At 45.4% G+C, this 25,052-nt stretch overlaps 1 protein-coding gene and 1 pseudogene across 3 annotated transcripts in view; one reads left to right on the forward strand and one right to left on the reverse strand.

Annotated features, from left to right (window-relative positions):
- RASSF3 (Ras association domain family member 3) overlaps positions 1–25,052 on the forward strand; it is a 295,912-nt gene that overhangs the window by 74,832 nt on the left and 196,028 nt on the right. The gene's annotated exons all lie outside the window — the stretch shown is intronic.
- On the reverse strand, positions 1,472–2,822 carry LOC309554581 (annotated as a pseudogene). Its single transcript has 4 exons — positions 2,602–2,822; positions 2,311–2,385; positions 1,863–1,922; positions 1,472–1,541 (listed from the first exon to the last, which is right to left on the reverse strand). The product of its transcript is annotated as an uncharacterized misc_RNA (transcript).

Genomic DNA, 25,052 nt, shown 5'->3' on the forward strand with positions numbered 1-25,052 from the left:
ACTGGCCTACATTTACCATGGTCGCGGGAAAACGCAAAACAGGCTACGAATTTGCTGCGCTTTGCGTTTTATTGCAGCCGGCAGTCAAAATGTTCCTTTCCTGAATGCGAATCTTCTGCGTTCAGGAGAGAGAGATCGAAGCTCACCTAAGCGTGCCACCTCCTAAACTCTGCTAAAAGCCTATGTGTACATTGACACAGGCTTTTATGGAGTTGAGTTTACAAGCTTTGGCAAAAGAACACCAAAAGCTCAGAAACCCAAGTTTAGGAGCTGCCAGCGTAGGTTGGTGTATATGAAGCCTTAAAGCCTGGTACACATGATTAGGTTATTGGACGAACTTTCATCTGTTTTTTTGCTGCATGCTGGCCTCATATGGAAAGTGAAGACGTTACTTTCATATGACAATTCTCGTACGACAGAATTCTAATTCAGAAATGATGTCATGTGTTGAATTGTTTTGTATATATTCTTTCATTTCAGAGCATGTCTAGTCTTGCTCGCACAATTTTTTTTGAACGAAAACTGTACTAATTAAAGGCAAATCAGACATTGTGTTCACATACGATAAAAATTGTATAGCCTGGACATCCAGTTTTTGTTGTATGCAAATTCAGGGCGGAGCCTTTACACCTTAGGCCCTGCTGTGGACAAACTTTGGGACTATTCCAGATTTTCATGTTGTACGCAAATTCGTAATCGGCTGTCGAAAGCACTCCTCCATCTCTCCCCCCTCCTCTCCCCCCTCCTCTCCCCCCTCCTCCTTCTCCTCTCCCCCCCTCCTCCTTCTCTTCTCCCCCTCCATCTCTCCCCCTCCTCCTTCCCCCCCTCCTCCCCCTCCTTCTCCTCCTCCTTCTCCTCCTCCTTCTCCTCTCCCCCCTCCTCCTCCATCTCTCCCCCCCCTCCTCCTTCTTCTCCTCTCCCCCCTCCATCTCTCCCCCCTCCATCTCTCCCCCCCTCCTCCTCCTTCTCCTCTCCCCCCTCCTCCTCTCCCCCCTCCTCCTCCTCCATCTCTCCCCCCTCCTCCTCCTCTCCCCCTCCTCTCCCCCTCCTTCTCCTCTCCCCCCTCCTCCTCCTTCTCTCCCCCCTCCTTCTCTCCCTTCTCCTCCTCCTTCTCCTCTCCCCCCTCCTCTCCCCCGTCCTCCTTCTCCTCTCCCTCCTCCTCCTCTCCTCCTCCTCTCCCCCTCCTTCTCCTCTCCCCCCTCCTCCCCCTTCTCTCCCCTCCTCCTTCTCTCCCCTCCTCCTTCTCTCCCCCCCTCCTCTCCCCTCCTTCTCTCCCCCCCTCCTCTCCCCCCCTCCTCTCCCCCCCCTCCTCTCCCCCCTCCTCCTCCTCCTCCTCTCCCCCCCTCCTCCTCCTCCTCCTCCTCCTCCTCCTCCTCCTCCTCTCCTCCTCCTCTCCCCCTTCCTCCTCCTCCTCCTCCTCCTCCTCTCCCCCCTTCCTCCTCCTCCTCCTCCTCCTCCTCCCTCTCCCCCCTTCCTCCTCCTCCTCCTCCTCCTCCTCTCCCTCCTCCTCCTCTCCCCCCTTCCTCCTCCTCCTCCTCTCCCCCCTTCCTCCTCCTCTCCCCCCTTCCTCCTCCTCCTCCTCTCCCCCCTTCCTCCTCCTCCTCCTCTCCCCCCTTCCTCCTCCTCCTCCTCTCCCCCCTTCCTCCTCCTCCTCCTCTCCCCCCTTCCTCCTCCTCCTCCTCTCCCCCCTTCCTCCTCCTCCTCTCCCCCCTTCCTCCTCCTCCTCTCCCCCCTTCCTCCTCTCCCCCCTTCCTCCTCTCCCCCCTTCTCCTCCTCTCCCCCCCTTCTCCTCCTCTCCCCCCCTTCTCCTCCTCTCCCCCTCCTTCTCTCCCTCCTCCCCCTTCTCTCCCTCCTCCTCCTCCTCTCCCCCCCTCCTTCTCCTCCTCCTCCTCCTCCTCCTTCTCCTCCTCCTCCTCTCCCCCCTCCTCCTTATCTCCCCTCCTCCTCTCCCTCCTCCTCCTCTCCCCTCCTCCTCATCTCCCCTCCTCCTCATCTCCCCTCCTCCTCTCCCTCCTCCTCCTTCTCTCCCCTCCTCCTCTCCCCCCTCCTTTCCCCCCTCCTTTCCCCCTCCGCAGCCCAAGGCTGAAGCAATAGGTGGAATGGCGCTGCAAAAATCCCTCCTCCTCTTCCCCCCCCTCTCCCCCCTCTTCCTCCTCTTCCCCCCTCATCCTCCTCTTCCCCCCCTCATCCTCCTCTTCCCCCCTCATCCTCCTCTTCCCCCCCTCATCCTCCTCTTCCCCCCCTCATCCTCCTCTTCCCCCCCTCATCCTCCTCTTCCCCCCCTCATCCTCTCCCCCCTCCACCTCCCTCCTCTTCCCCCTCCTCCTCCTCCTCCTCCTCCTCCTCCTCCTCCTCTTCTCCCTCCTCCTCTTCTCCCTCCTCCTCTTCCCCCCTTCTCCTCTTCCCCCCTCCTCCTCATCTCCCCCCCTCCTCCTCATCTCCCCCCCTCCTCTTCCCCCTCCTCCTCCTCTTCCCCCTCCTCCTCCTCTTCCCCCTCCTCCTCCTCTTCCCCGCTTCCTCCTCCTCTTCCCCGCTTCCTCCTCCTCTTCCCCGCTTCCTCCTCCTCTTCCCCCCTTCCTCCTCTTCCCCCCTCCCTTCCTCCTCCTCTTCCCCCCTCCCTTCCTCCTCTTCCCCCCCCATTCCTCCTCCTCTTCCTCCTCTCCCCCCTCCTCCTCTTCCTCCTCACCCCCCCTCCTCCTCCTCTTCCTCCTCCTCTTCTCCCCCCCTCCTCCTCTTCCCCCCCCCCCTCCTCCTCCTCCTCTGCCCCCCTCTGCCGCCCAAAGCTGAAGAAATAGGTGGAATGGTGCTGCAAAAATCTCCATCCCGCCACCGCCACCTCTACCATATCCATGGGCAGGGTGAAGGGGGTGGAGTCAGGGGCGGGGACAATGGGGCGGCAAAATAAGGTTTCGCCTAGGGTGTCAAAAATTCTTGCACCGGCCCTGGACGTACATCTCAAGGATCAGAACATTCAGGGCTATGTGAGATGAGGTACAGCCACACACACCTACACAGGTTGAACTGGATGGACTATTGTCTTTATTTATTCAACCTCCCCTACTATGCAACTATGTAACTATGTGAATTTTCGTCCGAACTTTCATTCATCGGTTTCGATTTGCTGTGAAACAACGAGAAATATCTTTACAATGATCAGCTTTTATTTATGTAAACCGATCCGATCCCCTGGACGGATGGAAAATAGGGTTTCCATCCATCTGGATTTCACGGACAGGATCGGATGCAGATGGCAGCAGGTGTCAGCGGACATGTCTCCGCTGACATCCGCTGCCCCATAGGGATGCATGGAGGATCCGATCTGACAGGCGGATCTGATCGGACCGCCCGTGTGAAAGGACCCTTAGTTTCACTTAAAGAAAAGGCAGATGCGGTCCTAAAAAATACATTGGCGCAGGACTACAGTTTGCCAATAACCATGTAGGCAAACAGCAGGCCTTCTGGAATAAACTTCCATTGACTGATAGAGTTGTTTGGTAAGAGTAGACATGTTTGCTGCAAACCAAAGACCGCATTTCTGGAGAAGAACCTCATAACTTAAATTGTAACAAAGTGGTAAATATGTTCTGGTCTGGGGTTTCTTGGCTGCTGTTGGGCCTAGGCAGCTTGCAGTCATCAAGCCAACTATACATTCTGCGCCATATCAGAATGTACTTGATGAGAATCCGAGGCCGTCTGTCAAAAAGTTGGAGTTGAACCAGAAATGGTTCTTTCAACATGATAATGATCTGAAGTGCAAGCAAATCCACCAAGGAGGGTTATGGACTGCCCTGGTCAAAGTCCTGTTTTCATTCCCAATAAAACTTTTGTTGGAGGATTTTAAAATGAGCAGTAAATGCAAGGACACCATAGATCTTTATGATCACGAAGGGGAGGGGGACCTGCATGGCCCCAAAACGTTGTACCTTACCACTGTGAGCAATGAGCTTAATAAACATTTAGACAATATCATAAAGATCCATGCTGTGCTGATGATATATACTGTGACCTACAATGTTACTAGCCTCCAGCTGGTAGTTGCTACAGCACCTGCTTACATATGCATTTTTCAGGAACGTGCAATGGGAATATTGCACGTAGTGAATTCAAGGAGACTCGAATACCTCTTGCAACTAAAGGATTTTTGCATGGAGAAATTGGTAAAATTGTCCAAGACTCAGTGGTGACTGGTGCTAAACTTTTTTTTATGGGGGGCTCCCTCTCCCCAGGTCTGCACTCAGCCCTTCACAGTCCCCCCCCCCGCGCACTCATGCCTTCACGGTCCCCCCCACGCACTCATGCCTTCACAGTCCCCCCCCTTCACTCATACCTTCACGGCCCCCCCCCCTGCACGCAGCCCTTCACGGCCCCCCCCCCCCTGCACGCAGCCCTTCACGGCCCCCCCCCCTGCACGCAGCCCTTCATGGTCCCCCCCCCCCCCTGCACTCAGCCCTTTACGGTGTCCCCCCCTTCACTCAGCACTTCACGGTCCCCCCCGCATTCAGCCCTTCAAGGTCCCCCCCCCTGCACTCAGCCTTTCATGGCGCCCCCCCCCCCATACTCAGCCCCTCTACGGCTCCTCAGCTTCTTCTCCCAGGCCAACCCGATCCACCTCCTGTTCTAATTGGCCAGGCGGAAAAGCCAGAGGACAAAAGCGAGTATTGATTCACTAGTGTCACAAGTGAGTAAATTGTGCTCCCCCGAGCCCAACCTTTTTTAAGCCAATCAGAGCCTCAGGCTCTAATCATGTGGCTTAAAAACAAAAAAAAAAGAAAACTCATAAAAACTAGAGCTGCACAGTACTGGAAAAAAATGATCACGATTCTCTGTGTAACATCTTTTTACATTATACAAAAAAAGTGGGCTAACTTTACTTTTTTTTTTATTTATTTATTTTTTTTAAATTCATTAACCACTTTACCCCCGCTCACTTTGCTACTACTGCAGCAAAGTGGCTCGTTCCCGTCCAGCGACGTAGACCTACGTCGCTGGACTCCGCCCCTTGTGGGCGGCGCACGCGCGCCGCCGGAGGCTCGCTCCCGCTGTTTTCAGTCACAGCGGGAGTCGGGCCAGGGTAGGAGCAGCGGCGATCGCCGCTGCTCTTACCCGATCGTCGGGGATCGAGTCTGGAGATCCGCCCGCTGTGTGTAAACACAGTGGGCGGATCTCTGAAGTGACAGGCAGGGTCAGATTGCAGGGTTCAGCATAGCTGAACCCTGGATCTGTCCCTGTGTCACTCAGTCACCTCCCCCCCCCACACGTCAGTAAGCACCAGGCATACATTAACCCCTCCCTCTCCAATAAAATTAACCCCTTCCCTGCCAGTGTCATTTTTACAGTAACAGTGCATATATATATAGCACTGATTACTGCAGTAATGTCACTGGTACCCCCAAAAGTGTCAAAAATGTCAGTCAAGGGTCCGATCTGTCCGCCCCAATGTCACAGTCCCGCAAAAAAAATTGCAGATCGCCGCCATTACGCGTTAAAAAAAACACCAAAAATGACAGAAATCTTTCCCTTTGTTAGTAAACGCAATAACTTTTGCGCAAACCAATAAAAATACGCTTATTGTGATTTTTTTTTTTACCAAAAATATGTAGCAAAAAACAAATTGGCCAAAAATTCAAAAAATTTTAGATTTTTACATTTTTTTGGGGGGGGAATTTCATATAAAAAAATGTGAAAAATATTGTTATTTTTTCAAAATAAACGCTTTTTTTTGTTTATAGCGCAAAAAGTAAAAATCGCACAGGTGATCAAATACCACCAAAAGAAAGCTCTGTCTATGGGAAAAAAAGGACGTGAATTTCGTTTGGGTACGGCGTCGCACGACCGCGCAATTGTCAGTTAAAGTCGCACAGCGCCGAATCGCAAAAAGTGGCCTGGACGAAAGACAGCAAAACTGCGTTTGAAAGACTTATTCTGAGCAAATTCAGTGTGACATAAAAGATTGCAACGATCGCCATTTTATTCTCTAGGGTCTCTGCTAAAAAAAAATATAATGTTTGGGGGTTCTAAATAATATTATAGCAAAAAATACTGATTTTAACATGTAAGCAACAAGTGTCAGAAAAAGGCTTAGTCTTAAGACCCTTTTCACACTTGTGCAACTTGTAATGCGATTTGGGACTGCAAAATCGCATGACAAGTCGTTCTCCATTATTTCCAATGAGTATCATTCATATCAAGTTCAGAGTTGTCCCTGCACTACTTTGGCACGATTTTGATGCGTTTTGAGGTCCAAAGACATTCAAGCCCAGTCAAACTCGCATCAAAATCGCGGCAACAAAGTCACGGCAAAATTGTGGTAAAATTGTGCGACTTTGAAGTCGCACAAGTGTGAAAGGGTCCTAAAGAGGTTAAATTGCCCTCACTTTCACACAGGCGGACCGTTCAGATCCGCCTGTCAGTTTTTTTTGGCAGATCTGAACGGACACCCCATGCATCTCTATGGGGCATCAGATGTCAGCGGAGACATGTCAGCTGACATCCGATCCGTCAAATCTGGACTGATGGAAACCCTATTTTCCATCCGTCCAGCAGATCGGATCGGATGAGAACGGACAGACGGTCCGTTCCCATCCAATTCCCCCATAGAGAACAGCGGGGACCTGACAGCTGTGTCTCCGCACACAGCACGGAGACAGAGCTGCCACCCGCCTGCTCATCAGGGGATTGGCGGATCGATCCCCCGCTGAGAAAAACGGAGTCCGCCTGACAGACTCCTGTGTGAAAGGGGCCTAACAGACAGAAGTTCATTCCTTTGATCTAAACAAAATGATGCATTGTAAAACATTGTGTTTATAGTTATCTAGCAGCCTTAACAATGTTGATAAACATTTGCCGGGGCTCCTTTTTTTTTTTTTTGGACAGCTGTGAGTGAGCAAGAGAAGGGCTCTGTAAGAATCGAGGAGATGCGGTTTTAAGATCGTGAGGGGGGTGTGAATTTTTAACGATTAATCGTGCAGCTCTAATCAAAACCTATGAGTCCGGTGCCCCACATGCATCGCCCCATGCAAACTAGGAGGGTGGAGCCCCTGCACCCCTTATGGATCGGTCTCTCCTGCCAATACTGGTAGGCAGTTACAAAATGCTTACAATTTATTTATTTTTGCTGATGGAGGCAATACCAGCTTCTGACACCAAGAGTGTACTTTTCTCACAGTAAACCATTACAGCTATTGATATTTTGTTGAATAAATGATTGAAAAAGCTTTTGTTTTGTTTTTAATCAAATTTATCTCATTTTATCTGTAGCCACAGTTTATGGAGATATGTTTGCCTATTTAAATGTATAGAAAAAGTCAACAATTTCAATAGGGTGTACATTACAATTACATTATCTCTTCCCTTTTTGCATGACTATCAGAGATATTTAGGTTGAGTGTTTTGGGTGGTATCTTATTTGGTTATAAATTGCCACTGGTAGGAAATCATGATAATATGAACACACGTTACATTATCAGTTTTTACGAACTTGCTTATATGTTTCCTATACCTTTTTATACTTTCCATACGTTTTTTTATTATTTTTTTTAAAAAAAAATGAAATCTTCTGTAGACATTGTATTAGGATCATATTTTCCAGCGTAAAAGGCATAGGTGGATTTTAGGCATGGTTGAAGGTACAAACATTCTGAATGGACTGTGGGTTTTGCTCTAGATTCCTATGTTGTTGACTTGTATACAGTGCCTTGCAAAAGTATTCGGCCCCCTTGAACTTTGCAACCTTTTGCCACATTTCAGGCTTCAAACATAAAGATATAAAACTGTAATTTTCAAACTTTGTTAACAAATAAAAAACTGAAAAATTGGGCGTTCAAAATTATTCAGCCCCTTTACTTTCAGTGCAGCAAACTCTCTCCAGAAGTTCAGTGAGGATCTCTGAATGATCCAATGTTGACCTAAATGACTAATGATGATAAATAGAATCCACCTGTGTGTAATCAAGTCTCCGTATAAATGCTCCTGCACTGTGATAGTCTCAGAGGTCCATTTAAAGCGCAGAGAGCATCATGAAGAACAAGGGACACACCAGGCAGGTCCGAGATACTGTTGTGGAGAAGTTTAAAGCCAGATTTGGATACAAAAAGATTTCCTAAGCTTTAAACATCCCAAGGAGCACTGTGCAAGCGATAATATTGAAATGGAAGGAGTGTCAGACCACTGCAGATCTACGAAGACCTGGCCGTCCCTCTAAACTTTCAGCTCATACAAGGAGAAGACTGATCAGAGATGCAGCCAAGAGACCCATGATCCCTCTGGATGAACTGCAGAGATCTACAGCTGAGGTGGGAGACTCTGTCCATAGGACAACAATCAGTCGTATACTGCACAAATCTGGCCTTTATGGAAGAGTGGCAAGAAGAAAGCCATTTCTTAAAGATATCCATAAAAAGTGTTGTTTAAAGTTTGCCACAAGCTACCCTGGAGACACACCAAACATGTGGAAGACGGTGCTCTGGTCAGATGAAACCAAAATCGAACTTTTTGGAACAATGCAAAATGTTATGTTTGGCGTAAAAGTAACACAGCTCATCACCCTGAACACACCATCCCCACTGTCAAACATGGTGGTGGCAGCATCATGGTTTGGGCCTGCTTTTCTTCAGCAGGGACAGGGAAGATGGTTAAAATTGATGGGAAGATGGATGGAGCCAAATACAGGACCATTCTGGAAGAAAACCTGATGGAGTCTGCAAAAGACCTGAGACTGGGACGGAGATTTGTCTTCCAACAAGACAATGATCCAAAACATAAAGCAAAATCTACAATGGAATGGTTCACAAATAAACATATCCAGGTGTTAGAATGGCCAAGTCAAAGTCTAGACCTAAATCCAATTGAGAATCTGTGGAAACAACTGAAAACTACTGTTCACAAACGCTCTCCATCCAACCTCACTGAGCTCGAGCTGTTTTGCAAGGAGGAATGGGCAAAAATTTCAGTCTCTCGATGTGCAAAACTGATAGAGACATACCCCAAGCGACTTACAGCTGTAATCGCAGCAAAAGGTGGCGCTACAAAGTATTAACTTAAGGGGGCTGAATAATTTTGCACGCCCAATTTTTCAGTTTTTTATTTGTTAAAAAAGTTTGAAATATCCAATAAATTGCATTCCACTTCATGATTGTGTCCCACTTGTTGTTGATTTTTCACAAAAAATTACAGTTTTATATCTTTATGTTTGAAGCCTGAAATGTGGCAAAAGGTCACAAAGTTCAAGGGGGCCGAATACTTTCGCAAGGCACTGTAGGTCTTTACTGTGAATTATGGAATTTTAACCTTTTATAGATGTATTTTTCAGTTACAATAATGAGGTGCAAATCTGCATTTTTGATCTGTTATTAGGGGAAACCTTTTCAGTCTCTGATCAACACATGCTGCCATGGTTCTTGAAGGAATGGGTGAGGTGGGGATGGGGAGCCTCTAAAGCTGGAGTGCAAACTGGGGTGGGGTAACTGAATGGATTGCTATGCCAGTTGTTCTGCCACTCTAATGGGGCTAAAATTTAAAACATCAAATATACCATTTGCTCTTCAATTAAACTACAATATTTAGGGCAATGTGAAAAAGCAGTAGGTTACAGTAACTAATTAGCAACCCTCTTGCGCTGTTCTGACTGGTCTAATGTAACAAAAGTTTAAATCCGGAGTACTGCACAGATCCAACAAGATCATTTTGTTTTTGTAATATGTATTTATTGTTAAAATTGTAGTATTGGTTTGATTACTGGTTGAAGCCTAAAACCAGCCTATTTTTGCATTGGAAACTAGAGTTCTCGTTTTTCCTTCCTGGTTTTAGTTTTTTAGTTTTAAAAAGAGCAATAACAAAATCAAAGAAGCAACCAGGGCTAAGATCTGATTGGTTATCATGCCATTCAGAGAAAATTGATAGAAACCCTAGGTTCACGCCTATGCCTTTTTAGATTGCAGAAATGTGCTACAGTCCATTTAACATGTTTTTTATGGTACACGCGTTTTGCAGCCAGTACGTTTTTTAAAGGGTCCAGGAATTTTTTTTCCCAGTGTTTTACGTGTAATAGACTTTAGTGGAATTGCACCAGAAATGCAAGTATTGTTTGTGATGCAATTTTTGATGTGCTTTGCTTTTTTGCAGTTTTATATTTTTCCACTTTAAACACTGTATGTAGCTGATTGCTAAGGAGCGGGCCGCCACCTCCTTAAAAACCAATGAGTCCTCTGCTGTCAGCTGGGTTCCCCACTAACAGCTGAATGTAAAAAAAGAAAAAGATGCCTGCAAAAAAAAAAAAAAAGTAAAAAAAAAAATTGTGACGAAAAAACGGTGTGGGGTTGTCCACCCCCCCCCCCCTTTGGTTCATACCAGGCCCTTTGAACTGGTATGGATTTGGAGGGGACATTCCCATGCTAAAAAATGTTTTAAGAAATGGCCTGAGCCCCCCCCCCCCCAAAATCTGTACCAGAACCTTATCCGAGCATGCAGTCTGGCAAGTCAGGAAAGGGTGGGAACAAACAACCCCCCCCCCTCCAGAACCCCACTCCGCTTGGGGGAGGGGTTTCCCTTGTTGATGGGTGTGGACAAGTGCCTCTTCCCAACAACCCTAAGTGGTGGTTGTGGGTGTCTGCGGGCAGGGGGCTTATCAGAATCTGGAAACCCCCTTTAACCAGGGGACCCCCAGATCCCGCCCCCATATGAATAAGTATGGGGTACATTGTACCCCTACCCATTTACCAAAAAAAAAAATAAGTATAGTGTTAAACACAAGAAATGTTTTTTGACAAGTCCTTTATTACAAATCATGTCTTCTTCCTCTGTTGTTTCTTCTCCCTCTTCACTCCATTGATGTCGTCTTCTTCATCCGCCCCTGCCCGTTAAAAATAAAAATCAATTAATTAAATAATTCCTTCTTTGCTATCTGCCTTCATTGTGGGGAATCTACCACTCATCCCTGAATAGGGTTGCCACCTTTTCTTCAAGCCAAGTCTGAACATGTTTGTAGTAATTACTATAGGATTGTAAAAGACCTGGGACACCTTTGGGTGCCCCAAGGAGAGTAGTAATTAGGTGCACATAGCGCGCTATGGTGAACAGTAGGTGTGGCCAAATTGTGTTAACACTGGGGGGGGGGGGGGGCTTAATGGGGCATGGTAAAATTACATAAGTAGGGCAGTGGACCTCCATCCAAAAATCTGAATCTGCTCTACTAAACCCAACCCCATCAAAACTGTTTCACAATTTCAAAGCAATCCACAGGCACCCCAAAAATAGAGAAAGTATCCAATACAAGTTCCTTAGGGCATTCTGCATTTATCAAACTTATTTCTCTGGATACAATTCCTGGAATGTTTTATAAGTGAGCACAGGTCGATGTAGTAATTATGCCAGGATGGGACTGCAGAGGGGACTAGACTAAGACTAAGGTCCTTGCCTCAATTAGCAGCCATGTCCCTAGAAAGAGAATTATGAGAAGATCCATACTTGTGAGTGTCCAACTGCAGAAAAGTAAAGAGATACTAGGAGAAAAGGAAGGGCCGTCAGCGCTGCACTCACCCAGCGGTCAGTGTCCCGGTGTCTCTTTATTTAGCGCAGCAGGCTCTGTGCCTCCTGAATTTTGGAGAGGTCACATGCTCGGCTAGCAGTGGGGGTAGAGCCCGGGGCTCGGTTTCTGCGCTAAGCCGGCTGGTGTGTTTCTCCCCATCAGAGCACACAGCTGCCAAGCAACAAATCAGCGCACACAGCACCAGAAACTCAGGAAAAGCACCGGGCAGTGCAGGCAGGCGAGAAAGACACCAGCATGGGCAACGCCCATCACAGAGACCCCCATAATACTAGGGAACCCCCACCACAGAGTCCCCCAAAATATAGGACTCCTCCAGTCGGGTCTGAATAATGCATCTGGGGTTCAGGTGGACTGAGTACCGGACACATCAAAAACCCGGATTGTCCAGGTGAATGCCAGACAGGTGACACCCCTGCCATGAATGAGGAAAGCAAAAGATTCCGGATTTGCTTGGACAGACATGCTTGTTAGTCATTTGTCTTGTGAAAGCCATAGTGACAATCTGTGCTGGATGATTCCTCCGCCATTTACTTGTGTCACAACAAGGGCTGTAATTGGTATGGGCTGTGTATTTATAAACCCATTCTGCACCTTGTGGATGGTGTATTAGAAAGGGTGGTACAGATGACCCAGCGGCTCATGCCAACAATACCCCCCCCCCCCCATTACAGTAAGCCAATGCATAATGAATGCAGGAATCAGTTGTATATCTGTAACAGTGTGTATACTGCTGGTTGTTGTAGTGCTTGTGACCCAATCAGAAAAAGGTACTGTCTTTACATTCTGTTTTGGTTCCTTTCTGACATCCCTTTTAGTTGTGGATACCATGATTTCTAATGTCAGCCCTCCTTGTTATTACAATCTAGACTTCAGCAAGCACTAATTCAACAGGTATATTATATGCACTGGACAGCTCCATTACTAAAAGATGTGGAACTACATTGCATCTGAACACCACAAACATAAAAATACTATAATTTATTTTATTATTCAAAACGAACTTCCCTCTCCATCCGTGTCTCCATGCTTTTTCTTTTGCAGAGAACTCGCATTGAAAAATACCCCTCTAGCATTTTGGGCTGTTGCCATCTTGAGTAAGGGCAGATGATTCTTGTAGCATTTACTTCCTGGAATATATCTGCCATTAGCTCAGACATGCAGGCAGGAGGGTGTGCTGTGCTGAAAAAAAACCCTCTTCCCTCCTGAAGACTCCTGGGGGGGTATGACATAATTTGCCTAGGCAAGAAACCAGGAAGTAACAGTAGCAATATAAAATAAAAAGTTCAAAGTATATATACTTTCCTGTAAAATCGAGGAAAGCGAATATAAAACCAAAGCCCAATATCTCTATCACCCTGCGCTGATGGGAGGATGTGGATGTGCTAAACTATATAAATAAATACAGTATATTAGCAATATCTAGCAGCTGCCTTGATGTACACAAATTGATATATAGGATGTGAATAGCCTCAAAGTCAAAAGACAGGGAAGTACCACATAAGCAGCGCTTAAAATAAATGCATACATAAAATAATATGTGCAAAAATACAACAGTTAGGTAAGAAAGATGTGCTAGAAGTATGCACAACAGTCCATCTGACAGCTCCAAAGGGATAACCAGTCACCACGAAGTGAAATAGATATGGATGACAAACTTCCACCACACCGCGTGACCCCTTAGGCAGTCAACACTCACCAAATGCCTGCAAACAATGAGCCTTCAAATAACAACATGGACCCAGGATCGCTCCACCGGATGCTAGACACTAGCAGGTGTCCAGAGGAATCTCACTCGAGAATGGCTCAATGATAGCTGGAATGCTCGTACCGGCATCACATGTGTGCATAAAGGGAAAAAACGCTCATAGGGCAGTAGTCCTAAATACTCTTTATTGTTAAAACAAGCCCATCCCCCTCACATCAAACTCACATGTTCAGTACAGAGACTAGGCATATGAACGAGTGGAGATGACCAGATGTATTGCGGCCAAAACCTCACCAATGCCGTACCGTCCCCGGCAGTGAATCCCGGATCGGGTCCTGGCCGCTGCTCCCGGAGACACTCGGGCTCCCTCGTTCGCCTTACTCCGCTCTGCTCCGCTACAATATCACGCGGACTGTTCGGAAAACTTCGTTGCTCTCGTCAGCGTTCGGGAACTTCCGCCTCGCTGACAGATAAGAAAGATAACCCTTTGGTGGTCAAGTTTAATGCAGATACCAAAAAAAGATTAGAAAAAGTAGATAGAGATACTCTCAAAAAGAAAGTCAAAAAGTTCCACAGGGATACTAGGGATTTTCAGAATAACCAGGTGTATTTATGGCAGGTTTCTGGATCAGCTAGTGAAGCCACTCAATCCACACATACCAATATTGAGGAGGCACAAAATACACAACTAACAGGTTTATATCCCAGTACTCCCTTTAGGAACAATAAACCTAAGAAAGGGAAAAATAAAAAAGGAGCAGGTACCGTTTGTCCCCAACAGGGAGTTGAGGGTCCATCAAACCAACAGATAGCTGTACCTGCCCAACCCCAGGTTTATCAGCATCCAAATAAGAGGATTATTAATAAAAATAAAAAAATGGATGGAGGCAGAAATGGTTACCAACCTTATGACTCCCCGGGAGTATCCACACATAACAGATTTGAGCCCCTTGATTCTCAGTGCTGGACACCCACACCGCCGCGTCCTTTTTTATGGAGGGGCCCCAGGGGGAGAGGTGCTCGGAGAGGAGGGAGACCTTGGAGGGGCAGACCATCGGATCTCCCTTACAATTATATGAACAATTGGAACCAAGATCCTCAGTGGAACCATACCACTCAAGGGCAAAGGTCACAAACAGACCACCGCCAAGAGGATGTCGAGGGGGGAAACGACTCCAAAAAAAGGAGGGAGGCCGATTAGAAAGGATCTATAATTTGGCCGGTGTGTCCCTTAATAGTAAAGGGATTAACATTCTCAATGCTGGTCTCAAATGTGCGGCAAAAAAGCCAGTCAATAAATTTAACGTGTACATGGATATACACAAGTATATTCGGAAAATTAATCTGAAAAGATATTTTCTGAATACTAATCAGGGGAGAAATCGTAACACACACAATAAACCTTCAGAGATAGTTGGGAAAGGAAGTGGATTGAGAAATAAGTCTTTACTTAATCCTCCACAACCCGCTAACCAGTGTGTTGAAGTTTTTAAACAACTTGTCATTAAGGATTTGGAATCAGTTAATCCTAGGAAGGGTATCAATCCGAGACACGTACAGGATGGCCTGACTGCTTTGGAAAAAAGGAAGGATGTTGTGATTCGCCCTGCCGACAAGGGTGGAGGGGTAGTCATTTTAGACAAGTCCTTCTATGATCAGCAACTTGCTTCAATGTTAGCGGATGATGCTACCTATGAACTTTTGGATGGGGATCCAACCAAAAGGTTTCGTAGGGAATTGGACGATCTGGTGGAGTTTGGATATTACAATCGTTTATTATCGAAAAAGGAAAAAAGGTACTTGAAGCCCAGCTTCAATCGTATACCTACTATATACACCCTGCCAAAAGTCCATAAGGACCAGGTAAATCCACCAGCTCGTCCGATTGTAAATAGCATTAATTCTGTCACATCGAGAGTGGGAGAATACTTGGATACCTTCCTCCAGGACAGTGTCACTGAAACTAAATCTTATTTGAAAGATACTAAAGATTTTCTTTTGGCACTCAAAGAGATCAACAATCTGGGCACAGAGGATGTCTATTTGGTTACAGCTGACGTATCGTCACTGTATACTATTATACAGCATGATGATGCGCAATTGGCCCTAAATTGGGCTCTTGCCCAAAGAGATGACATCCCAGGTGCTCAGAAGAGGTTCCTAGGCCGGGTTCTATGCTACTGCCTCTCCCATAACTATTTTTGGTATGGGAGCAAATTCTACATACAAAAAAGAGGCGTAGCTATGGGGGCTAAATATGCTCCCAGCCTAGCGAACCTCTTCATGAGCGAGTGGGAGGACAGGTACATCTATTCAGGCCGTAGAAAAGAACTGGTGTTATACCGTCGGTATATAGATGACCTGTTCTTTATATGGGCTGGATCTGAGGCATCCCTCAGATCGTTTGTGGATCATCTGAATACCAACTCTAATAATATCAAACTAGAGTACTGCTGGAGCACAGAAAGTGTGCACTACCTTGACGTAGAGGTTATGATCCAACATGGGCAGTTGACTACTAAAGCCTATTTCAAACCCACAGATAGAAATGGCTATCTCCCAATGTTCAGTGGCCACCATCCCCTATGGCTCAGGAATATTCCCAAGGGGCAGCTCCTGAGGATATGCAGGAACTGTACCAATGATTCAGATTTCCAAAGCCAGTCAAAAATTATCAAAGACCGCTTTCTTGAGAAGGGCTATGATGGTTTGAGGCTGGAAAAAAACATACAAGAAACCAGTGTGTTGTCACAAACCATGTGTTTACAAAAACAGACCACTTCCAGAAAAAAGAATCATGAATGGGGCTTCATAACAGACTATCATGAACAATTTAGGGAGGTTGAGGAAATTTTTCATAGACATTGGAGAGTTCTGACAATGGATAAAGTTTTAGGGGGGGTAATACCTGCCAAACCCTCCTTTATCTATAGAAAATGTCCATCCTATGGTGACCGTGTTGTTAAAAAGGTCTTAGATCCGCCAAAAAAGCCCACCATGTTTTGGGATAGAAATGGCTTCTTTTCATGCCGTAGGTGTATTTCTTGTAGACAGGTCACTGATAGGCAAAGAGGCAAAACTTCCTTTACTTCCAGCGGGAATGGCAGAACATTTGAAATCAAAAAACTGATTACTTGCCAGTCCACCCACGTGGTATATGGTCTAGAATGCCCATGTGGGAAGTTGTATATTGGACGGACTAAGAGGAACCTTGCAAAGAGAGTATCTGAACATATTGCTAACATCAAAAAAGGGTTCAAGGACCACAGCGTTTCCCTGCATTTCAGACGGAAACACAATAGGGATCCGTCGGGGTTGAAGTTTTGGGGTATAGACAAAATTGATGCCACTTGGCGAGGTTCTAACATGGTGAGGGAATTGTCCAAGAGGGAAACTTATTGGATATACCTCACCGATTGTTTGTATTCCAAAGGTCTTAATGTAGAATTAGACGTGAACTGTTTTATTAGTAATTATTAATTTATCCTGTGCGATTTGGTATACTGCTATTAAGATTCCTTTTCCTGGTACTCCCGTTTCCTGTATTTTATTAATTTTTACTTTCATTAATGTTCTTATTAATTTATATGAGGTTCTCTGGCCTCTTGGATGTTTTATTATATGGAATATAATATGAACTTTCTAAAATTTTAACTGAGTAATTTTAAGGTTGATTGTATTTAATGTACCCAATCCTACCTATTTATTCAGTACATTGTGTATTTATTTAATTTATGGGATCACTATACATATGGGTTTGTTGAGATCTACATCTGTTAGAGGCACTTTGTGACTACAGCCGTATGCCCTGTAGGGGGGCGTATGGAGTAACTCTCACTTTGTGAATTAATATCTAATATGGTCTATGATTGCGGACAGGTGTCCGGTTTTTGTGAAAACGAGAGGAGATGACGGATGGTTTGCGGCTATCAGGAGATCTCCCTTCTATATCAGGATCTATTTGACCATGTTGGGGTGTATGCCAGCATTCCGCCCCTCATGTAGCAGTTGGTGTTGGCATGAGGGAGGTTTGCACCGATCATATTGTGAATAGAGTATATTCCAATTCGATCTGTTTATCAATGAACTCCTAGGAACCTTCTCACTGGCCCGGTTGGTAATCGTCATGTTTGGATGAATGAGCACCTATTAAGGGTTAAGTGCTGTGGCGAGGAGGGAGATAAATAGCGAGGGTGATTTGCATGCTCACGCCCTCAGTTGAAGTCAGCCAATGACGAAACGCGTCAGGGCGTGAGCACGCTATCACCCCAACCACTACGTGCTGTCAGCGAGGCGGAAGTTCCCGAACGCTGACGAGAGCAACAAAGTTTTCCGAACAGTCTGCGGGATATTGTAGCGGAGCAGAGCGGAGTAAGGCGAACGAGGGAGCCCGAGCGTCTCCGGGGAGCAGCGGCCAGGACCCGATCCGGGATTCACTGCCGGGGACGGTACGGCATTGGTGAGGTTTTGGCCGCAATACATCTGGTCATCTCCACTCGTTCATATGCCTAGTCTCTGTACTGAACATGTGAGTTTGATGTGAGGGGGATGGGCTTGTTTTAACAATAAAGAGTATTTAGGACTACTGCCATATGAGCGTTTTTTCCCTTTATGCACACATGTGATGCCGGTACGAGCATTCCAGCTATCATTGAGCCATTCTCGAGTGAGATTCCTCTGGACACCTGCTAGTGTCTAGCATCCGGTGGAGCGATCCTGGGTCCATGTTGTTATTTGAAGGCTCATTGTTTGTTTGCAGGCATTTGGTGAGTGTTGACTGCCTAAGGGGTCACGCGGTGTGGTGGAAGTTTGTCATCCATATCTATTTCACTTCGTGGTGACTGGTTATCCCTTTGGAGCTGTCAGATGGACTGTTGTGCATACTTCTAGCACATCTTTCTTACCTCACTGTTGTATTTTTGCACATATTATTTTATGTATGCATTTATTTTAAGCTCTGCTTATGTGGTACTTCCCTGCCATATATACTTTCCTATCTATTTTCATAAAAAATAGCCAATATCTATTGTTTACACTGTTTCTTTGTGGTGTAAAATGATTGTTCAAATGGCCCTCCTTTTAAAACTTTGGGATCTGTGTCTACATCTTTATTGTATAGCCCCGTACACACGTACCGATCGTCGGCCGAACGATCGGCCGTCTTTTGTCCAGGGCTGTCGTGTCTGTTGAGAACTGCAAAAGACTGCACACGAATTTTGTCAGCCAACAACAGCCGACTGCAGAAGTGATGTCATGTGATGGTTAACTTTCCTTGTCTTTTTTCTTTTCTGAGCATGCCCAGTCTTGCAAATCTGCTGTCTGTCGGCCGAAATCTGTACTGACTGGCGAACAACCGGCCGTTCTGGTGTTGGCCAACAAAAATTTTAATGCCTGCACAACAGATTCTGTTCGGCCGAAAATGTGCTGTCGGCTGTCGGAAGCATCATACTAACAAGCCGAAAATCGGCCGATCTGTCATCGGCCGAATATTTACGGCCGACAATCGGTACGTGTGTACGGGGCTTTACTATCAGTGTTTGGTGGTTGTTCTGTGTACTTTTCTTCTTCTTTTAGCCCATAACTATAGCTCCTTTTTATATAGATTTATTTAAAGCTGAATAAATTAGGTACATTAACTATTAAATAGGTGTATCAATCTTCTCCCCCACAACCACCTGGCCCTCACTACAGTGATGATCTTCTGGTGCTGGGTTTCACACTTGCTGCCGCTAGTGTGAAATAGTTGGGCTGCTTGCCTTCCAATTCCAACCACCTCCTACATTATTCATATAACTCGTACTGTTCTTTCACAGAGTGCAAAAAGGGGGCAGTGGAAATATGAAGCTGATAGCTGGACATGCATTCCTTCTTCCCTCCCTTTTCTCCAGGGTTTGCCCCAACTTCCATTGCAAGGCTGGCTCCTTGACTTTCATGGTCTTAAGGAGCCCTGCCAAAGCCACCCTTTCTTGCGTGCTCCCTGGAAAAGAAACCGAGCCCTATGTCCACAGGCTCCATTTGGGCTGCCTGCGCATGTGTGCTCTCACAGCAGGGAACGCATGAGCAGTGGCACTAATAAATGATGGGAAATATAATTCCAGTCCAGTGATCCCCTAACTTTTATTTATGTTTTGAGTGCCTGCTCCTTGACAGCAAGGGCAGTGAAGTGGCACACAGGAAAATGGAGGATGAGGCTGTAACATTAATAAAATGTACCATATTTTTTTATAATTTATTTATACATTTTATAAGATGCCCCCATGTATAAGACGACCCACACTTTTCCAACCAAAACTTAATAAATCAATATTTTAAACATAAAACGGAACACATTTATATTTAGTAATTACCGGTACTGCAGGAAATGTTTACATACCCGTACTAGGATATTATACATACCCGTACTAGGATATTATACATACCCGTACTAGGATATTATACATACCTGTAACTAGGATATTATACATACCTGTACTAGGATATTATACATACCCGTACTAGGATATTATACATACCCGTACTAGGATATTATACATACCCGTACTAGGATATTATACATACCCGTACTAGGATATTATACATACCCGTACTAGGATATTATACATACCTGTACTAGGATATTATACATACCTGTACTAGGATATTATACATACCTGTACTAGGATATTATACATACCTGTACTAGGATATTATACATACCCGTACTAGGATATTATACATACCCATACTAGGATATTATGCAGCATATCACTTTATTCAGCCTCTGTTGAATCACTGCTCGCTTCTTCAATACTATTAGTTTCAACTTCTATTGCATTACTGCTGTCTTCTGAGTCACTATCTATATATGTGAGATCATCCTCAGTTCCGTCCATGGCATTGCTGATTCCACATTTTTTGAAGGACTTCACAACCCCCTCTTGTTTGACGCCATACCATGAGTTTAGGACCCAATTGCAGACCTCAGTAAGGACCCTTTCACACATGGCGGACCATTCAGATCCGCTTGTCAGTTTTTCAGGCGGATCTGAACAGATACCCCATGCATCACTATGGGGCAGTGGATGTCAGCGGAGACATGTCCGCTGACAGACGCTACCATCCGATCCGATCCTGTCCGTCAAATCCGGACGGATGGAAACCCTATTTTCAATCCGTCTGGCGGATCAGATCGGATGAGAATGGACAGGCGGTCCGTTCTCATCCGATTCCCCCATAGAGGACAGCAGGGAGCTGCCATCCACCTGCTCAGCGGGGGATCGGCGGATCGATCCCCCGTTGAGAAAAACTGACTCTGCCGACGGAATGGCAAGTGTGGAAGGGAACTCATAGTTGGTTTTTTTCACTCTTCCTGTCTGTGTCAAGTTATTACCTAAATTTTGCATCCATTCACTCCATTCTTTTCTCTCATCAGGGCTTTAAATGGTTTGGTAATTGAAACATCTAATGGCTGTAGGTGACCTGTAAGTCCACCAGGAATAACTACTTGGTGTGTTCGCAAATCTGATGCAACCCTTTTTGTCTTTTCTGTTAAATGTGCTCGGAACTGATCAAAGGCAAGCAGAGCTGGCTTCTTTAAGAGCCCTTAGGGTCTTCTGGACCAAACCTTTGCAAACCAAATGGCCATAATGTCTTCATTCATCCCTCCCTTCTCTTGAACTTGGACAATAATGCCAGGTGGTATGGTCTCTTTTTAGGATAGGTTTTCCTCTTACAAAACTACCTCCTATGCTTATTTTTATCATCAGCACAGCATTAAAGCATAGCAGTATAGTGTCTTTTCATTGCCTCTGTTTTGATTCCTTTCACATCAACAGTTCTGTTGGAAGGCACATCAAAATTGAGAGGCACCTCATCCTTGTTTGCAATCTGACTTGGTTCAAAATCATATTTTTTCAGAAGTTGTATGACATAGGAGTGAAATTGTAGGTTTTTATCCTCACAAACTGGTGGCATTTTCTGAGCTAACTTTGTTCGCATTCTCATGGCCAACCCTTCTCTCCTCATGAAGATGAACCACCATTTTTTGCCTTTCCTGTTAAATCAACAATATTCTTTTGCTTGCAAACATTCTTGCCTGACATTGAATAAGCTTGGGTGACACACATAAGCCACTCTGGTGCTGCTCCATAATCCAAGTCTTAAACCTCTGCTCCAAGTTTGGCCATTTTGCTGGTTTTCCTCTTAAGGCCGCCTTTTTTTTGGCATTTTAAGGAGTTTTTATTCCTGTTCCACTGTCTGATCATACTCTCAGTGGGAGGAGGTCCAAACTGTCTCGGCAGCTCTAGTCCCATGCTCTTTTGCATAGCTGATTACATTCAGTTTGAATTTGCAGAGTAAGACAATCGCTTACCAGTATTCATTTTTTTTTTTTTCTGACATCTGTGCTCAGAGTGCTCCGGTCCCTGTTGCATCTGTGCACTCTCCACCTCCAACGGGATTGCATCTGTGCAATCTCCGCCTCCAATTACGGCATCAGCTGACGTCCGTAAGGGTTGTGATTGGAGGAAGCCTCTTTGACGGTATGGGCAGCTACGCACCTGCGTGGCTCTCGCCTCGGTTGACTGTCCGTGTATAAGATGCCCCTCAATTTTCAGTCTGATGATTTTAGAAAAAAGTAGCGTCTTATACACGGAAAAATACGGTAAGCATTACTTCAGTTGTTTAACATAAATTTATTGAGAAATATATGGTAGGAAGCTTTAAGAATGCTATCATCTCAATGAACATAGAACAAGGAAGACCCTCCAATAATACGGGACTATTATAGGCAATACGAACAAGTGACCACAAAGGCAAAAATAAACTGCTCAAAAAAAAATTTAAGTAACAATTCGAAAAAAAAAATCAGATCTCAATAGGAAAAAATATCATGCTGGATATCTATACTGATCTAGACTAGGTAATGTGTTAGGAATGAAAGGATGCCACATTGTTTGATGGAAATAAAAATGATCTACCTACAGAGAGCTGAATTCAAAGACACCCCTAAAATCAAAGTGAAAAAATGATGCAGCAGGCTAGTCAATTTTGCTAAATTTCATTGAAGCAACTCAAAATAGTACTCAATGTCCGGGCATGCTCCTAATGAGACGAATGGTGTCCTGGGGTATTTCCTCCCAGATCTGGACCAGGGCATCACTGAGCTCCTGAACAGACTGAGGTGCAACCTGGCCACGTCGAATGGCCCAATACATAATGTCCCAGAGATATTCTTTTGGATTCGGGTCAGGCGAGCATGGGGGCCATTCAGGGGATCCTTAATCCTTCAGGAACTGGCTGCATACTCTAGCCAGATGAGACTGGGTATTGTCATGCACCAGGAGGAACACAGGACCCACTGCACCAGAGTAGGGTCTGACAATGGGTCCAAGGATTTCATCCAGATACCTAATGACAGTCAGGGGCTATTGTCTAGCTTGTAGAGGTCTGTACATGCCTCCATGGATATGCCTCCCCAGACCATCACTGACCCACCACCAAAACCGGTCATGCTGAATGAGGTTACAGGCAGCATAGCGTTCCCCACATCTTCTCCAGACCCTTTCACGTCTGTCACGTGCTCAGGGTAAACCTGCACTCATCTGTGAAAAGCACAGGGCGCCATTGGCAGACCTGCCAATTCTGGTGTTCAATGGTGAATGCAAATAGAGCTCCATGGTACCGGGCAGTGAGAACAGAGCCCACTAGAGGACATTGGGCCCTCAGGCCATCCTCATGAAGTCTGTTTCTGATTGTTTGGTCAGAGACATTTACACCAGTGGCCTGCTGGAGGTCATTTTGTAGGGCTCTGGCAGTACACATTCTGTTCCTCTGTGCACAAAGGAGCAGATACCAGTCCTGCTGATGGACCTTCTATGGCCCCATCCAGCTCTCCTAGAGTAACTGCCTGTCTCCTAGAATCTCCTCCATGCTCTTGAGACTGTGCTGGGAGACACCGCAAACCTTCTGGCAATAGCACGTATTGATGTGCCATCCTGGAGGAGTTTGACTGCCCGTGCAACCTCTATAGCAGGGGTCTTCAAACTACTGCCCTCCAGCTGTTTGGGAACTACAATTCCCATCATGCCTTGTCATGTCTGTGAATGTCAGAGTTTTACAATGCCTCATGGGATGTGTAGTTCTGCCACAGCTGGAGGGCCGTAGTTTGAGGATCCCTGCTCTATAGGGTCCAGGTATTGCCTCATGCTACGAGTAGTGACACTGACCCTAGCCAAATGCAAAACAGTCAGAAAAGATGAATAGGGGAAAAAAATGCCAGTGGCCTCCACTGTAAAACCGTTCTGTTTTTTGGGGGTTGTCTCATTGTTGCATATCTAGTGCACCTTTTTGTTTCATTTCAGCAGCTAAAACCGATTAACAACCCCCTCTGCTACTTACCTGACCAGTTCAATATCCCAGTTGCTTAATTGACTTGATGCTGTACTCTGATTAAAAAGTGTTCCTTTAATTTTTTTGAGCAGTGTATATAAAAATAAGAATTTTATTTTGACAGAGTAAAATCATCTAAGAAAGGAAAAGGGGCTTGGGTATGTATATACACAAAGAGCACATGAATAAGAGGAAACCTCCATGTATAACAACTGAAGAGGGAGACCTCATATGCGTTTCGAGACTTCAAATTACACTCTTCTTCAGGGATGCTCACTTAAATGTGTATATATAGATGTTCTATAATACAAAAAAGGGTAATAAATGCACAGTGTGCAAGTATAAATATAACAAGTATAGTATGCACATTAGAATGAGTACTGTACCGGTCAGGCCAATGGGAAGTGCTCCGCATAAAAATAAGCCCAAGGGATATAAAACCACATAAGTAGATTTCCACCTGTATTCACTTAGTAGTGGAGTAGAGCCAGCACTTGAGCAAGGGAACTGGCTAGTCCAACAACAGGGATGAAAATAGATGAGCAAAAATATAAATGATAAAAGTCATAAATCGGTCATGTATATGGAGGGCAGCAAGTGGGCAACTATGGAGTGGCAGCATCCATCAGAGCTCGCACTGGAGGGGGGGGGTTTATTAGAGTCCCCTCCGCGTGAGCTCAGGTGGACCTGATCGAGCACCAAAAACTGAATACGGGGACAATTATCCTCCATGTATAATGGCCACATGGCGTCCAAGTGTGAGTTCGTTATCACAGGATCGCATGCTGGAGATGTGCCGATAGGCCCTTGTCCAAAGTTTCAAATTGGTTTTACTGACCTAGAATCCAACGCACTCACATTTGAGGAGGTACACTACTTCTTTTGTTTTGCTATTGGTGTAGTGTTTGGAGATATATTTATCCCCATTAGGTAACAAAATATTTTTAGCTGTATTGATAAAACGACGCAATTACATCCTCCACACCTGAAAGTGCTTGGAAAATGCATTGGTCTTTCTGAGCATTCCCCTGTACTCACTTAGTACTAGGTTATCCTTTAAGAACTAGGCTTGTCTAAAAGTAAAGCCTGGTGTTTCTGGGACAAATGGTCCTATATTCGGATCAATCGTTAGCAGATGCCAGTATTTTTTAACAATATTGGTAATCTGTTTGTGTTGATTGGAATATCTTATAGTGATACGGGTAGGAGTGGTAGAATTTGAAAAAAAATAGGGTGCGCTAACCATACAATTATGTGGCAGCACTGAAATGGGGAAAATAAATGTGAAAAAAGGTATAGTGCCCTCAATTTATTTATGAGGAGTGGTAGAATTGTCATGTGTCTTGTTGTAACCGAACAGAAGCTCCTGACGTGTTTTTTTAGTGGATTTTGTATAGGCCTTTTTCAAATACGAGGACAAATATCCTCGTGTAAGGA

Source organism: Pelophylax lessonae, assembly GCF_965119305.1.
Source record: "Pelophylax lessonae genome assembly, chromosome: 4".
NCBI lineage: Eukaryota > Metazoa > Chordata > Amphibia > Anura > Ranidae > Pelophylax > Pelophylax lessonae.